Below are 18,071 nucleotides of genomic sequence, written 5' to 3'. Positions count from 1 at the left end.
TTGGGTGTGGCCATACATACTACACCTTCTACAGAAGAAAGGAGCATCAGGAAAATACAGAAAGCCAGTATCTCTTCCAAGTGAAAAGTTCATAGGTGGATAGTGAATGCTCCCTGATCCCTGGGGGTCCACCTCAAACCTGACAAAGTACTTGTATTTACACGTCCACAAGCCCTCCTCGTTATTGATCCTGTGAAAAAACTGCACAAAGGTACAATGCCTCCTCAGGAAAGCAGTAATGCTATCCATGGGAGCAAAAAGGATTGTGCATGAACACAACCTCTGGGACATCCCCCTTAGAGAAAAGAACGGTGAAAGTAAGTCCATCTAAAAGGGTGCTCTCTTTAAAGCCATTCAAGGTTCTGAAGAGGTTTCGGCAAGCAGCCATAGTAGAAAGAACCAGCACGTACCTTCCATCTTTCCAAAATTCTTGCAGGCAAACGATATCCGTCTTTTTTTACCTTCAGGGCTTCATAGAAGATGAAAACACAAAAAAGCACAGTAAAACCAAAAACACTCTGTTGCAAAAAAAATCACAGTGGACAGCAAGTGCTAGTAAAAAGATGGAAAAAACAGGGTATTTGGTTGATATGTTTTTTGCAAAAAATGTGTATTAAGCGCTCTACCAAATGTCAAGGTATACCCATATCAGAGCAGTCCTAACTAATGTATGTAATCCCTATCTGATGTATTTAAAACCTGGTCATATGTACAATACCTGTATGAGCAGGATTCAGAAAAGGAATGTCCATGTGGACACGCTGGACAGAACGGCTCCTGTGGGTACAGCTCAAAAAAGAGGGGTGGAGGCCTCCCCAGTCTTGTGGACACAAGAAAACAAAATTATGTGAAACCAGAACACATGAGCTGCGCACACAGTGAACAAGCCCATAGAGACATGTTCACACCACCAAGAGACTTGAAAACACAAAAAAGCACAGTAAAACCAAAAACACTTTGTTGCAAAAAAATCACAGTGGACAGCAAGTGCTAGTAAAAAGATGGAAAAAACAGGGTATTTGGTGTTAGGGCTAGCGGAACGCACCAAATAATAAGATAGGTAGAATAAGGTGCGTTCGCAGCCTGGGGTCCACCATGCAGAGATGGAACCTGCTGCCAAGTAATGACGGACTATATGGCGGTACAATGTGAATACACACACGGGTTTACTTCACCCTGTGTGAAGGAAGCGAACCCTGTTAAGTCACAGGGCCGCGGTACCGCACACAAGAGCAGAAGCAAGGAGTCTCCGAGCTCAGTCCTAAGACTTGGGATCTGAGTCTGAGTAGACTACTTGCGGTCAACACCACTACTGGGGTGTCAGCGTAACAAAATAATAACAAAAGAACGCACGAGAGTGCGTGCGGTGCCGCACTAGCGGACGCCACTAACCACCCAGGCTTGGGTCAGGAAAGCGCTGTGAAAGCGCATGGCGCCGCACTGGCGGACACAGCAGCTAGACGCTGTATTGGTGTGTAATGTGCTGTTGGGTAGGTCGGGCGCTAGATAGCAATCCTACACCTTCCACGATCAGTCATCCAATAGGGAGGGTTTTTTAAGGAGTGACCTTCACTCACAACACCCACACGTTTACAAATGTACACTAGCGCATGGCCGTGCGGCGATGCGAGCCTTAAATAGCTACAGCACGTATAGGACCTTCAAAGAAGGACCAATAGAATTGCTGCAGTACCTGAGCATGTGACCCTAGATCTCCACTGAGAGATCTTGCCCTGGACATTCTCAGTGTGCAAAGCAGAACTTAGTCCTAGTACCTACAGGACCTTCCGTGAGAAGGAGCAATGGAAGTCGCTGCAGTACCTGAGCATGTGACCCTAGATCTCCACTGAGAGATCTTGCCCTGGGCATGCTCAGTGTGTGCAAAGTAGGACTTAGTCCCAGAAGCGTCTGCTCGCCGCTGCCCAGCACTGGCTTCAATGGCAGAAGCTGGAAAAGCAGCAGTAACCCTATGCACAGAGTGAGACTGAGCAATATGCTGGGACCGACGTCTCCGCTGAACAGACTCCACTGCGGCTGGAGAAAAATGGGAGACCGCAGCAGAGATGGTTCGAGATTCCCCCTGTGCAGAGGTGGGAACGCGACACCTAACAGTATATTTCCTCCATATCTTTATATGTTGCTAATGTTCAAGTGAAATGGAGCAAAATGCTACATTTGTCCTGTGAAATGTGCTTATTTGACCCTGAAATAAAACCACATAAAGGGTTAAAAGACAACTTGCGCTGATTTCAATTCATTCTGTTTTTAGAAACTGGATCAGAAAAGGAGTGCACTGTTCCCGGAGATACTGCAATAACGGGTCAATGCGTGGAGTGGACAGAGCAAGCACGAATTCCATCTCCCTGTTCTAAAAATCCACTTAATATATGGTCCCCAAATAGGGGATGTATCAGATATTAAACTGATAAGAACAGATTTTTTTTTTTTTAAACCACTCAGGTTTATTTTGGAGCAAACAGTAGACAAGACTTAGTCATAATATAGACTGTCGCTCGTTAAAACATCATTGTGGTTATTTTATTCATGAATATATCGTCGCGGCGCAGGCCCCAACCACGGATCTCCGTGCTGACAATCTGGCCAATTACTTCAAAGAAAAAATTGACCATATTCGACAGGAAATCATCTCCCAATCTCTTCATACCATGCACTGTCCTCCCTCCCCCACTGCATCTAGTTCACTCTCTGACTTTGAACCAGTTACAGAAGAAGAAGTAAGCAGGCTCCTTGCATCTTCTCGCCCGACCACTTGCACCAGTGACCCCATTCCGTCACATTTCCTCCAGTCCCTTTCCCCGGCTGTCACCTCTCACCTAACTAAAATATTCAACCTTTCCCTCACTTCCGGTATTTTTCCCTCCTCATTTAAGCATGCCATCATACATCCATTACTTAAAAAACCATCCCTCGACCAAAACTGTGCCGCTAATTATAGACCTGTCTCTAATCTTCCCTTCATCTCTAAACTCCTCGAACGCCTGGTCCACTCCCGTCTTACCCGCTATCTCTCAGATAACTCTCTTCTCGACCCTCTTCAATCTGGTTTCCGCTCTTTACACTCTACTGAAACTACCCTCACTAAAGTCTCTAATGACCTACTAACAGCTAAATCTAATGGTCACTACTCCATGCTAATTCTCTTGGATCTCTCTGCAGCATTTGATACTGTGGATCATCAGCTCCTCCTCACTATGCTCCGCTCCATCGGCCTCAAGGACACCGTTCTCTCCTGGTTCTCCTCCTATCTCTCTGACCGATCCTTCACTGTATGTTTCGCTGGTTCCTCCTCCTCTCACCTTCCCCTTACTGTTGGGGTTCCTCAAGGATCAGTCCTAGGCCCCCTCCTCTTCTCTTTGTATACTGCCCCTATTGGACAAACAATCAGTAGATTTGGCTTCCAGTACCATCTCTATGCTGACGACACCCAACTATACACTTCTTCTCCTGATCTCACGCCTGCCTTATTAGAAAACACCAGTGATTGTCTTACCGCTGTCTCTAGCATCATGTCCTCCCTCTATCTGAAACTAAACCTGTCAAAAACTGAACTCCTCGTGTTTTCTCCCTCTACTAACCTACCTTTGCCTGACATTGCCATCTCCGTTTGCGGTTCCACCATTACTCCAAAGCAACATGCCCGCTGCCTTGGGGTCATCCTTGATTCTGACCTTTCATTCACCCCCCACATCCGATCACTGGCTCGCTCTTCTTACCTGCATCTCAAAAACATTTCTAGAATTCGCCCTTTTCTTACTTTCGACTCTGCAAAAACTCTTACTGTTTCACTTATTCATTCTCGTCTGGACTATTGTAACTCTCTACTAATCGGCCTCCCTCTTACCAAACTCTCCCCGCTCCAATCTGTCCTGAATGCTGCTGCCAGGATCATATTCCTCACCAACCGTTACACCGATGCCTCTACCTTGTGCCAGTCATTACACTGGTTACCCATCCACTCAAGAATCCAGTACAAAACTACTACCCTCATCCACAAAGCACTCCATGGCTCAGCACCACCCTACATCTCCTCTCTGGTCTCAGTCTACCACCCTACCCGTGCCCTCCGCTCCGCTGATGACCTCAGGTTAGCATCCTCAATAATCAGAACCTCCCACTCCCGTCTCCAAGACTTTACACGTGCTGCGCCGATTCTTTGGAATGCACTACCTAGGATAATACGATTAATCCCCAATCCCCACAGTTTTAAGCGTGCCCTAAAAACTCATTTGTTCAGACTGGCCTACCGCCTCAATGCATTAACCTAACGATCCCTGTGTGGCCTATATTAAAAAAAAAAAAAAAATTAATTAACTGGTTCATGCAGCTTTACATGAACACCCAAGCCTTACACTATGGCTGGTCCGAATAACTATAGCAATTGTTACCATCCACCTCTCGTGTCTCCCCTTTTCCTCATAGTTTGTAAGCTTACGAGCAGGGCCCTCACTCCTCTTGGTATCTGTTTTGAACTGTATTTCTGTTATGCTGTAATGTCTATTGTATGTACAAGTCCCCTCTATAATTTGTAAAGCGCTGCGGAATATGTTGGCGCTATATAAATAAAAATTATTATTATTATTATTATTATATATCAGAAAAAAAACACGAAGAAAACATTCCATTCCATACAAAAAGACCAAAAAAAACAAAACCATCAAAAGACTACCAAAATAACCCCCAAAAGTATTCTTCACTGGAATTTTACCACTTAAGGTATTTCCACACCCCTTCTGAATCTAGATCTCCAACACCACCACCTTTAGTATCCCATAAGTAAATTACATATAGCCTTGCCAACACTAACCTAATACAATCTTTAACAAACATATTTTTCCTTTTGAACACCCACAAATTTCTAGCATCCCACAAACTCTCCTGCACACATACCATGATAAACCACATCATCCTTTCCAAAACTCTACGACTAGCACCAAACCCAAACATTGCAACTCTCCAATTCATAAACTTCACTCTGCAATTCCTTTACAGAGTCCACCCACTCCTTTCCATACATCATATGCAAAATTACAATCCCACATAAGATGTCTCACTGTTTCATTCGCACCACACCCATCTCTTGGACACTGCAGATCTTATAAGATCTCTCTTTTTCTGGACATCTCTAACCTGCAGAATATTGTGCAAACCCATCTAAACTACATCCCGCTGTCTATTGGACACACCCTGGAAACTTAACTTTTTCCACACCCTTGCCACTTCCATAGCACGCAGTCCAACTATATTACATTCACACTCATTCACACTCATTCGATCCATCACTTTCTTAACCACTCTGAAATCTTTCATAGCGACCGCTAGCAAATAATTTTTCTTGATAAATTTTTCAATCAAAACGTACCATTCAGGACACTTAAATGCAACAGTAACATTCTTATCTCGCTTTACCCATTTCAACCCATACAACATCCATCCTGCCAAATACTTACACATAAACGCACCTTTATTATTTTTCCCAATCAAAAACACTGTAGCTTTAATATAATGCAGCATTAAAAAAAAAACCTCAATATTTGGGAACCTTAGTCCCTCATACTTATATTACTTAAACAAAAACTCCCTTTTTAACTTTTCCATTCTACTGCCTCAGAAAAACACAAAAATAAGTTTCTCCACTTTTTTAATTTTCCTGTAAGGCACTGGAAAAATACAGGAAACATAAAGTAGAATAGGGAGAATAACGGACTTAATAATAAGCACCGTTCCTGTCAAAGACAAAGTGTGCAGTTTCCAAAAATTCATTTTCCTCACTATCTGCTCTCCACACTTATCCCAACTCTCATATCCCTTCAAATCATTATTAAAAAGAACCCCTAGCACTTTAATTGGACCCTCCACAGCAGCCACTCCTTCCATTCTAACCCCACTATCACCAAAACATTTAAACATACTTTTATTCCAATTCACACGAAACGCAGAAGCACCGCAAAAAAAATCGTAACAACAATTTTGCCCGCCCCATAGAAGAAACACTCTCACTCACCACCACTATATCATCCATATATCCTAAAACTTTCAAAGTCATCCCACGGACCACTTTCTCATTCTGAATCATACATAGCAGAGGCTCAATCACACATACAAACAGCACCGGTGACATGGGGCAACCTTACCTCACACTTGACTTAATTCTTACCTTCTCAATCAAAAAAACGTTCACCAAAAAACTACTCACCACCCCTCCATATAACCCTCTCACAGCATTCACAAACTTCACTGGAAAACCTGTTCTAGGCAACACATCCAACATAAACACATGTGGCACACGGTCAAAAGTTTTTTCAAAATCCACCGCCATCACCATACACTTTTGCTTTCTCACTTTGCAATCCCACAACACATCCCTCAAAAGACAAAGATTGTCCATTATGCTTCTCCCTGGCACAGCACATACTTGGTCCATACCAACCACTTTCCTAATAACCTCACGCATCCGATTAGCCAAAATTTTACTGAACACCTTGTAATCGGCGTTCAGAAGAGTAATAGGTCTCCAGTTACTTAAACATTTTTTGTCACCCTTCTTGAAAATTAAGACCACTACCCGTCCTTCATTGACTCTGCCAACATTCCATTCTCCCACATATACTGACATACTTCCGCCAAACCCATACCCATCACATCCCACATTTTGACATATAACTCCACAGACAAACCATCCTTCCCAGGTGTCACATTCTTTTTTGCACTAAATACAGCTTTCTTAACTTCATCTACAATCATATCCTCACACAAATCATCACAATCATCAACATCCACTCTGCTATCCAAAACATTAAGCACATCCTCTTTCAATCTTTCATCGACCCATTTCTCACCAATGTAGCATAGAACGTCATCACTTCCTTCATCACTTTCTCACCACTAACAGAAACACCATTCCCATCTAAAATCTCATCCATCCCTTCTCTCTTACCACATACTTTTTTAAAAAAATATCTAGAACACTTCTCATCTTTATCCAGATGGACCACTTTTGACCTGAAAATAATTTCCTTACCTTTTTTCTCCAAGGCCTTTTTCAGATCCTCTTTAACACTTCTTAACAGATCATCCACATTCACACCACACATTCTCATTTTCTCCAACCAGTCTACTCTCTTCATCAAATCTTTATACTGGTTCCTTAAAATGGCAGCTTTTTTATAAACCCATCTACGAAAAAAAAAATTTCAACTCAAACTTCATACAGTCCCACCACACCAACACATTTTTAAAATTATTTTTACGTGACCTACACCAAATATATTTTTTCTGAAAATCACTCACCACTCTCTCATCATCGAGCAAACTAACATTTAGCTTCCACACACCTCTCCCATACATACACCTTAAATTCCCCATAAACTCCCCTTTCAGACACTCATGGTCCGAAAACGGAACGGAAAACTGAGAAAAATTAACACAAATCATATTTTTAGAAAAAAACAATCTGTCTATCCTAGATGTTATCCCACCCCTATCTGCTTTATAGGTTGGTGGTGCCGGTTTTCCCAAAAACTCCTCTGCAGCATCCGAGAGAGAAAAATCAGAAATAATATTTAACAATCCTTTACCTGAAGCATCAACTTTCCCTTCAATTGAGCAATTAAAATCTCCTGCTATTATCACAGGGATTCTACCAGGCAATTCCAAACATAAATTTTCTAATAAATTTAACCTTTCTTCCCTCCCTGTAGAAGCATAAACATTTATAATTTTGACTCTCAATCCCATCCCACACACCACTGCTGAAATACAACGACCCCCCTCCACCACTTTATAACTTTCAAAACTAAAATTCTGACTACCTAATAATATCCCCACCCCATCATTTTTTTCCCTCTAGAACCAGACCAAACGTGTTGACCATATGGCCTGTCACTGCCACCAAGTGCCTCCTCAATACCACATTCCTGTAAACACAAAATGTCAACAGACAGGTTATGCAAAAAGTCCAAGACCGTTGCTCGTCTGACTCTTGATTTTATGAGCCTAACATTTAGGGAGACAACTGTTAAAAATCATTATTGCGCAAAAATATCTAATCAAGACTTAACCAGGTGCGTTATTCTTAAAAGAAAAATGTCATGATATTCTGACGAAAGTATAGTGGTTTATTGAGTTATCCACCATCGCAGCAAAAACATAAAAGGTAGATGAAACAATTACAAACAGAGTGTCCATGTGTAGATATCAGCGCTTCTCCTGTTACTCATCTTTCCAGGGTCCTGAATGGTAGAAGTCATCTGTCTGTGTGAAAGTCTGAAGTCATCATGGCATGGAGTAGCTAACAGCTGTTGTTCCTCGTGTCTTGTCCCATGTCCATGGAGAATGATGGTGAAGGAAGGGAGGTGACCGTCCCACGTGACAAAAAGCCCCCCACGTGACAAAAAGCCCCCCACCCTCCTTAGAGACGTTATTTATATGGTTTCTACAGATCACGTGTCCTCTGTATATGGTGTTAACTTATAGTCTGAGCTACATACACAGAAATAGCTTTTGATAGTGTCAGCAAGAAGCAATGTGCTCAGTACAGAATAAAAATAAGAATAATTAATATTTAACAACAACTCCCAAGGTGGATTCAGAAGACACCTTTTAAATTGGCACTCAGTCCCCAAAGAATAAAACATCACTCTTCATCCTTCTTCTCCCGAAGAGCTCTCACTTGAGTGGAATATTGGGACTTCAACATCTTCCTCCAGATAAGGCGATGGTACAGGAGAGGTAAGACCCATAGGATACTCCCTCTCACTTACAGGACTCTTTACAATAACAGAAGTACATGCTGACAAACGATCTCTCTTCTGCTGAGAAACGTCTGATTCTACAGATTCTTCAGAGGACATCACTACTGCTTCAGTGAAGTCCCCTTGTCCTCCAGCTTTCTCTTCTTCCATTATCTCTCCGCCACCATCCCAGCTAATAAGCAGGCCACCTGGAGTTTGCAGATCGGCATCACCCTCTCCACAAACAATCTCAATAAAACCATCCTGGTAAGAAGAGACATCCATTTCAGCAGCAAGCATATCGTCCAATTCCAAAGATGCAGCCAAGGCTTTTTCAGCCCGAGACACCACTGGGCTCACATCCATACATTGACCACTTGCTCTCTCTTGAACCGTGAGAGAGGTTCCAGGTACCACATCTCTGGATTCAGGTGCACCAGTCAACACCTCTGAAAAAAGCCTCGCCTTGTTTTCATTCATGCGGCTAGGGCTAGCCTTAAAAGCATGTCCTTTTATCCCACAGCCATTGCAGACGATAGGGTTTGTGCAGTCCTTAGCAAAATGGCCACATTGATTACATTTTGAGCACCTAGACATAGCAGTGCAGGTCTCTTGTAAATGGCCATACTTCTTACACTTCCTGCAAAACACTGGAGAATCTGGAAAAAAGAGGATACCCCTCTCTCTCCCGATAGAGAAGCTTAGGGGAGGGAGATGGACTTTCCCCAAACCTGACAAAATATTTATGCTTGCCAGTCCATAATTTCTCATTGTTCATAACTTTATGACTGTATTTCACATAGTCACAATGCTTTCTGAGAAAGGCAGCAATATCATACTCAGGCACAAAGGGGTTGTACATAAAGACAACCAGGGGAACATCGCCTTTAGTATATAGGACTGTAAAGGTCAAACCATCCAGACTTGGGTTCTTAACCTGCTCTCCCAGTTTCTTAAACATGTTGCAGCAGGCATTTCTGGAATTAAGGACCAAAACATATCGTCCTACCTTGGCAGAGTCTTGCAGGCAAACGATGCTTTCTCTCGTTACCTCCAAGGTCTTGAAAATAACTTCATGCACCATATAGGAAAGGCTATAGCGCTCTCTCATGGCAGCATCCACATCAATGCGGAAAGCATTGTGAACCAGATTATCCTAGGTTCCAGCATAGCGTATAGTAACGCCCATTGTGATCGCCTCCTCGTTGCTCCTCGCTATTCCCCTAAAGCAGCAATCGGCTTAAGCCATATAAATGGTGATGCCGGAAGGCCAAAGAACAGCACTCAAGGACCCTTAGCAAGACACATGATCTTAGCCATTCGGCCGAGAATCAATACTAGAAATGGGTTGCCACTTCGGCCGCACCAAGGCCTAAAGCCCACACCCATTGTGGAGACAGAGCAAAAGATTGCCATGGGGAAGACATTTCTAGAAACTCTTGATACATTCGCAATGACAGTTCTGCTGTGTGTGTGTGTGTTCAAGCTGTGCTCAACGCGTTTTGAGTCTGCATATTTTCACCTATTTTAACACACCGTCCATCCCCCTTTTGTTCTAAAGTGTGCAAGTGACTGCGAGAAAGAGAGTGAAATTCAAAAAACAGACAGGCGAGCAGTTGTCTTCCCGACTCTTCTGAAGCTGGGCACAGACCCCCCCTACCATGTGGTCTGCTGCTGCTCCAGCAGCAGACTGAAGACGGCGCCATTTTACACTGCCTGATATTGGCCAAGAGCCCATTGTGACACGTGAGAGTTCCGGAGTCAATGGATAAAGGCCCCATTGTGAATGCACGTGAAGGTTCCGTGCACAGATTCTATCTACTGCAGGCAGCGCACCTGAATGGTATATCAAGCATATTCAACATCAGCACAGGCACCATTTTTCCTTTTTTTAAAAAAAAAAATACATATAATACAACGCATTTAAAAGTCTGTAGTCCACAAGAAGGAGACAATGTTTTACAAAAGAATTCATGTGGTCACAAATGTGGGATGTATGGTAGAACAGAACAACTCATTGGATACTTCCATTTAAACACCAAGTGCTGACAGCACGGGGCCTAATTTTGTAGATGGCACAGTATATTTGCAACACTGTAACAGAGGCCTAATACAGGCCTACATCTTAACACAACAGTTGCAACCAGTGAAGACAAATTGATTGATTGATTGCATATTGAATGTAATACAATGTTTGACATGCATAGGTGAAAGCAAGGCAAGGCACCCAAAATGTTGCTAATGTTCAAGTGAAATGGAGCAAAATGCTACATTTGTCCTGCGAAATGTGCTTACTTGACCCTGAAATAAAACCACATAAAGGGTTAAAAGACAACTTGCGCTGATTTCAATTCATTCTGTTTTTAGAAACCGGATCAGAAAAGGAGTGCACTGTTCCCGGAGATACTGCAATAACGGGTCAATGCGTGGAGTGGACAGAGCAAGCTCGAATTCCATCTCCCTGTTCTAAAAATCCATTTAATATATGGTCCCCAAATAGGGGACGTATCAGATATTAAACTGATAAGAACAGATTTTTTTTTTACACTCAGATTACAAAGTCTTAGACTCCCATTAAGAAAGAATAAAAGACTCAAATCCATCATCGTGCATTTCACCATTTTTTGTGGTTATATTTTCTTTTTCCAATGTCTCATTTTTTTAACCTTTTTTTATTTATTTTATATACAGTGGGGCAAAAAAGTATTTAGTCAGTCAGCAATAGTGCAAGTTCCACCACTTAAAAAGATGAGAGGCGTCTGTAATTTACATCATAGGTAGACCTCAACTATGGGAGACAAACTGAGAAAAAAAAATCCAGAAAATCACATTGTCTGTTTTTTTAACATTTTATTTGCATATTATGGTGGAAAATAAGTATTTGGTCAGAAACAAACAATCAAGATTTCTGGCTCTCACAGACCTGTAACTTCTTCTTTAAGAGTCTCCTCTTTCCTCCACTCATTACCTGTAGTAATGGCACCTGTTTAAACTTATCATCAGTATAAAAAGACACCTGTGCACACCCTCAAACAGTCTGACTCCAAACTCCACTATAGTGAAGACCAAAGAGCTGTCAAAGGACACCAGAAACAAAATTGTAGCCCTGCACCAGGCTGGGAAGACTGAATCTGCAATAGCCAACCAGCTTGGAGTGAAGAAATCAACAGTGGGAGCAATAATTAGAAAATGGAAGACATACAAGACCACTGATAATATCCCTCGATCTGGGGCTCCACGCAAAATCCCACCCCGTGGGGTCAGAATGATCACAAGAACGGTGAGCAAAAATCCCAGAACCACGCGGGGGGACCTAGTGAATGAACTGCAGAGAGCTGGGACCAATGTAACAAGGCCTACCATAAGTAACACACTACGCCACCATGGACTCAGATCCTGCAGTGCCAGACGTGTCCCACTGCTTAAGCCAGTACATGTCCGGGCCCGTCTGAAGTTTGCTAGAGAGCATTTGGATGATCCAGAGGAGTTTTGGGAGAATGTCCTATGGTCTGATGAAACCAAACTGGAACTGTTTGGTAGAAACACAACTTGTCGTGTTTGGAGGAAAAAGAATACTGAGTTGCATCCATCAAACACCATACCTACTGTAAAACATGGTGGTGGAAACATCATGCTTTGGGGCTGTTTCTCTGCAAAGGGGCCAGGACGACTGATCCGGGTACATGAAAGAATGAATGGGGCCATGTATCGTGAGATTTTGAGTGCAAACCTCCTTCCATCAGCAAGGGCATTGAAGATGAAATGTGGCTAGGTCTTTCAACATGACAATGATCCAAAGCACACCGCCAGGGCAACGAAGGAGTGGCTTCGTAAGAAGCATTTCAAGGTCCTGGAGTGGCCTAGCCAGTCTCCAGATGTCAACCCTATAGAAAACCTTTGGAGGGAGTTGAAAGTCCGTGTTGCCAAGCGAAAATCCAAAAACATCACTGCTCTAGAGGAGATCTGCATGGAGGAATGGGCCAACATACCAACAACAGTGTGTGGCAACCTTGTGAAGACTTACAGAAAACGTTTGACCTCTGTTATTGCCAACAAAGGATATATTACAAAGTATTGAGATGAAATTTTGTTTCTGACCAAATACTTATTTTCCACCATAATATGCAAATACAATGTTAAAAAAACAGACAATGTGATTTTCTGGATTTTTTTTCTCAGTTTGTCTCCCATAGTTGAGGTCTACCTATGATGTAAATTACAGACGCCTCTCATCTTTTTAAGTGGTGGAACTTGCACTATTGCTGACTGACTAAATACTTTTTTGCCCCACTGTATATATATATATATTTTTTTTTTACATTATTATTTTTCCTCATTTTAATATTTTTTGTTTTGTTATATTCTTTTCCTTTTATATAAGCTTTCCCTACAAAAAAAATTATATCAAAACAAACAATGATTACACAGTAAGTACATTCCATTCAGACTGTTTCCATATTTCGCTTGCTTTCTCCATACCAAGCGACATTCTATCTCTCCAAAAATGCAAATACAAATAACTTAGACATAATTTAATACACTAAAGTTTCAGAAGTGAAGGACAGCATCCAATCCAGGTGAAGAAATAAACACTTTATTGTGCCATAGGTGCAACGTTTCAACCCCTAAGGGGTCTTTATCAAGCATTTAATACACTGGCTAACTGCTATCTCATTATGTTTAAATGTCAGAATGTTTCTTGCTTTCCACAATGCCATTTTCACACACGTTATAATTACCCATACTTTTTTAAAATCCTCTTTATACCCATCCCATAAAATATTCTATTAAAATCTAAAAAATTTACAGTACTTACAGCCTTCACCAGATTACACACATTCCGCCATACTGCCTGTGCAAAGTTGCAATTCCAGGACACATTCATGTGTGTCTCACTGTCACCACACCTGGACCTTGGACACACTTCAGATCTTACCAATCCCCTCCTATGTTGTAACTCACGGGTTGGCAGAAAATCTTTAACAATACACACCACAGTAGATACTTGTGCTCTTTAGATAAAAAGCTATAATTTACATTCATCCAAATCTCATTCACAATTTTTTCCACGAAAACCGTTCCACGGGGCTAGTACCTATTCTGTCTTCTAGTATTTTCATGATTTCTTATGGCATTTAAGAACATTTACCGGTAAATCAACTGTTTTTAATTTAAATTTTTTTCAAAAACAATGTAATTTTCCAGGGGTAAAAACCTGTAGGGCCTATTTAAAAACATCTCCAACCATTTATAATTTCTAATATAAAAACCTAAATTGTATATAGAAAATTGTTTCAACTTTGAATCTGGCCCTAATAAAGTGCCTACACAGTTAGCCATATATTTTGTGTATAAGAAAGATCTAATATCTGGGAACCCTTTTCCCCCTTTTTTCTTCGGCTTATACATCTCCTCCCTCTTTACTCTCTCCATCTTAGACTTCCACAAAAAATTAAAACATACTTTAATAATCTTCTTCATCATGTTATTTGGAGGAATAAAAATTGTTGACACATATAAAAACATTGGGAGTAAAACCTGCTTTATAATTAAAATCTTCCCTTCCATGGTTAGGTCTCTCAGCTGCCAAAAATATATCTTTTTCCTAACTCTTTCCAACAAAGACTCCCAATTTTTCACATTACCACCTGATCCCGAGAAATAAATACCTAAAATTTTGACTTCGTTAACTTTTGCTAGTTTACACTCAGAATCTAGGTTAAAATCACCAACAGTTAAGATACCGGATTTTTCCATATTAATTTTAAAACCTGATGCTCCTCCAAACCACTCCACCGTTCTTATGGCTCTGTTATACTTCTGGTATCCTTCACCAACACCATCACATCGTCCATATATGCCACCACTTTTACTTGTTCATTGCAACTCCCAGGAATAAAAAAGCCATTAATCACTTTATCCCTCCTAAAAGCTGCTAAAAGTGGCTCTATTGCACAAATAAATAAAATAGGGGATAAGGGGCATCCCTGTTTCACACCACAATTTGTTTTCACTTCTTCGGATAAAAAACCATTAATAGATATTTTAGTAAAACATGATCTGTATAAGGATTTAATACGTTTACTAAAAACATCGGGGCATCCCATTTTATCTAAAACTGCAAATAAAAAATCATGAGCAACTCTATTGTATGCTTTCTCAAAGTCCAATGTTATCAAAGCAAGTTTCTGTTTTCTATCCGAAACATCCCATAAAATATCCCTGATTAAAATCAATGAGTCGCTAATTCTCGGATTCGGTACCGCACATGTCTGATCCACATCTATTACTGAACTGATCACCTTCTTCAGCCTATTTGCCAGTAATTTTGCATATATTTTATAATCAGCATTTAAAAGGGTAATTGGTCTCCAGTTCTTTATTTCTTCCTTATTTCCTTTCTTAAAAAGTAAAACAATCAGACCCTCCCACCAAGACTCTGGGACACTAAAAGATGCCTTTGCTTCCAAAATTACTTCATAAAAATCATCGCCCATAATCTCCCATAAAAACTTGTAAAATTCTATAGGTAATCCATCTGCCCCTGGTGTTTTGCCATTTTGTAATGAATTAATCATATTAAAAACTTCTTCTTTAGTAAAATTCTCTATTAACCACGACTTATTATCTGTATCAAAAAAACCTCTCCAACCCTTCCAAAAAATGTTCTTTTAGTGAAACATCCATGTTCTTAACCAAGAATAAATTATTATAAAACTCTTTTGCTTTTCTCTTCTTTTTGTCCAAACTTCATTCCCCTTCCAAAATTTTCATAAAATCCTTTTTGTCACAAATTTAAAAAAAAAGAATTTTGTACATTTCTTGTCCTCATCTAAAACTTTAAAACGTGAATTAAAAATAATTTCCTTACCTTTTTCTTTCAGGCATTTTTGGATCTTCTCCTTCGTTACCCTAATTTCCTCCTCCATATTACATCCATTATTCATGAGGTGAAAAAAACATTGGAGATTTGCATTAAGATCACTTTAAAAAAACGACGTTTTACAGCAGCTTTCTTCTTCCCTTCTTTTATAAAAAAATTCCTTTATCTTCTCCTTCGCAAAATCCCACCATTTAAAAATAGACTTAAAACTATGTTTTCTGCACTTTAGTTTTGCATATACTTTTTTTTAAACCTTCTATAACCGCCTCATCTTGTAAAAGTGATACATTTAATTTCCAGTGCGAAGGTCTTTTTTTCCTCATCTAACTCCATTACTATTGTGCATTCTATTATTTTGTGGTCAGAGAAAGGTGTCATGTGCCTTATTTTGGCCTACTAACTATGTCAGACACTCCTTCCAATTGTCCTCCGCTGACCACACCAATGCTGCCTGTGTACCCCTGAAACCTATTTAAACCTGCATAGAGCCAACTTTTTTATTTTAGGCCTAGTAAGTCTGTCTGCGGTCCCTCCTTCAAATTGTCCTCCGCTGACTACACCAATGCTGACTGTGTAACCGTGGAACCTATTTAAACCTGCATCGAGCCAAATTTTTTCTTTATTCCTAGTAAGTCTGTCTGCGTTCTCTCCTTCCAATTGTCCTCCACTGACCACACCAATGCTGCCTGTATACCCCTGGAACCTATTTAAAACTGCATAGAGCCTCCTTTGTTAATTTTAGGCCTAGTAAGTCTGTCTGCGGTCCCTCCTTCAAATTGTCCTCCGCTGACCACACCAATGCTGCCTGTGTACCCCTGGAACCTATTTAAATCTGCATAGAGCTTCTTTTTTTTATTTTAGGCCTAGTAAGTCTGTCTGCGGTCCCTCCTTCAAATTGTCCTCCGCTGACTACACCAATGCTGCCTGTGTACCCCTGGAACCTATTGAAATCTGCATCGAGCCAACTTTTTTTATTTTAGGCCTAGTAAGTCTGTCTGCGGTCCCTCCTTCCAATTGTCCTCCGCTGACCACACCAATGCTGCCCGTGTACCCCTGTAACCTTTTTTAAACTACATTGAGCCAACTTTTTTGTTTAAGGCCTACTACCAGTGTCTGTCTGCGCCAGTCAATACAGCTGTCCTCTTAAAAAAGCTGAGCTTCAATTGTCAGGTTTTCAGCCTATCGAAATTTGAAAACTGCATTGGGGCTACAAGTTTGGTCGGGGCCTACCAACGGTGTCTGCCGCTCCTAGGTGTTCTCCTGGTTTCCTTTCCTGAGCTTTTATCTTCAGGCTTTGATTAAGTAGTTATAATATTAAACTGCATTTGGCCTACAAGTTTGGTTGGGGCCTAAAAACGGTGTCTGCCGCTCCTAGGTGTTCTCCTGGTTTACTTTCCTGAGCTTCAATCTTCAGGCTTTCATTAAACAATAAAGTTGCAACTTGCATTTTACATACCGGGAAAAATTATAATCTAATATATGGGAACATAAATAGAAACCCAAAAATTAATTACCCCATGTATGTATGCCAAGGACCATAGAGGGACAGCGACAGCTGCAAACATAACAGTTATCCTAATCACCACACACAATGCAGATAGATCCCATAAAAATTTACCTTTATTAATACATATTAAAAACAATGAATCGAAACAGGTACAAAAAAGCACAGGTATGGACAATACAACACTAAGTGGCAGTACATAAAAGGGGCCCAAGGTACCACCCACCGCCGAAGCATACCATACTCAGCAGGTCCTGGCTGCTCCTTCTCATATCCCCTTGAGGAAGCGGCTTTCATTAAGTAGTTTTAATATTAAACTGCATTTGGCCTACTAGTTTGGTTGGGGCCTACTAACGGTGTCTGCCGCTCCAAGGTGTTCTCCTGGTTTACTTTCCTGAGCTTCTATATTCAGGCTTTCATTAAGTACTTTTAATATTAAACTGCATTTGGCCTTCTAGTTTGGTTGGGGCCTACTAACGGTGTCTGCCGCTCCTAGGTGTTCTCCTGGTTTACTTGCCTTTGCTTCAATCTTCAGGCTTTCATTAGGTAGTTTTAATATTAAACTGCATTTGGCCTACTAGTTTGGTTGGGCCTACTAACATTGTCTGCCGCTCCTTGCTGTTCTCCTCCACTGAACTAAGCAGTGCTGCCTGTTTACTACTGTTACCAATTTTGAACTGCATTTTGCCTACTTACTGATTTGGGCCTACTCACTGTGTCAGCCTCTCATTACAGTTGTCCTCCACTGAACAAAGCAATGCCGCCTGGTTAGTCCTGTTACCAATTTTGAACTGCATTTAACCCACTTTATTATTTGGGCCTATATCTGTGTTTCCTCCTCATCCTGCCCATTGCCCAGCCAGTGCTAGATGAGTCTGCTGGTACATTGACCCAGACCACTACATTCCCCTTGCACACTACACAGCCAGAATCT

General features: G+C 41.1%; 2 pseudogenes; both read right to left on the bottom strand.

Moving 5' to 3' along the window:
- Window positions 1-2,283: 2,283 nt before the first annotated feature.
- On the bottom strand, window positions 2,284-2,492 carry LOC138668173 (U2 spliceosomal RNA; annotated as a pseudogene).
- An 8,639-nt stretch (window positions 2,493-11,131) lies between these two features.
- LOC138668100 (U2 spliceosomal RNA) lies at window positions 11,132-11,336 on the bottom strand (annotated as a pseudogene).
- Window positions 11,337-18,071: the final 6,735 nt, after the last annotated feature.

The sequence above is a fragment of the Ranitomeya imitator genome, chromosome 2, assembly GCF_032444005.1.
Source record: "Ranitomeya imitator isolate aRanImi1 chromosome 2, aRanImi1.pri, whole genome shotgun sequence".
NCBI classification, from domain to species: Eukaryota; Metazoa; Chordata; class Amphibia; order Anura; family Dendrobatidae; genus Ranitomeya; species Ranitomeya imitator.
Note: the sequence above shows the minus strand (reverse complement) of the source record. Positions and strands in the feature narration are given on the sequence as shown.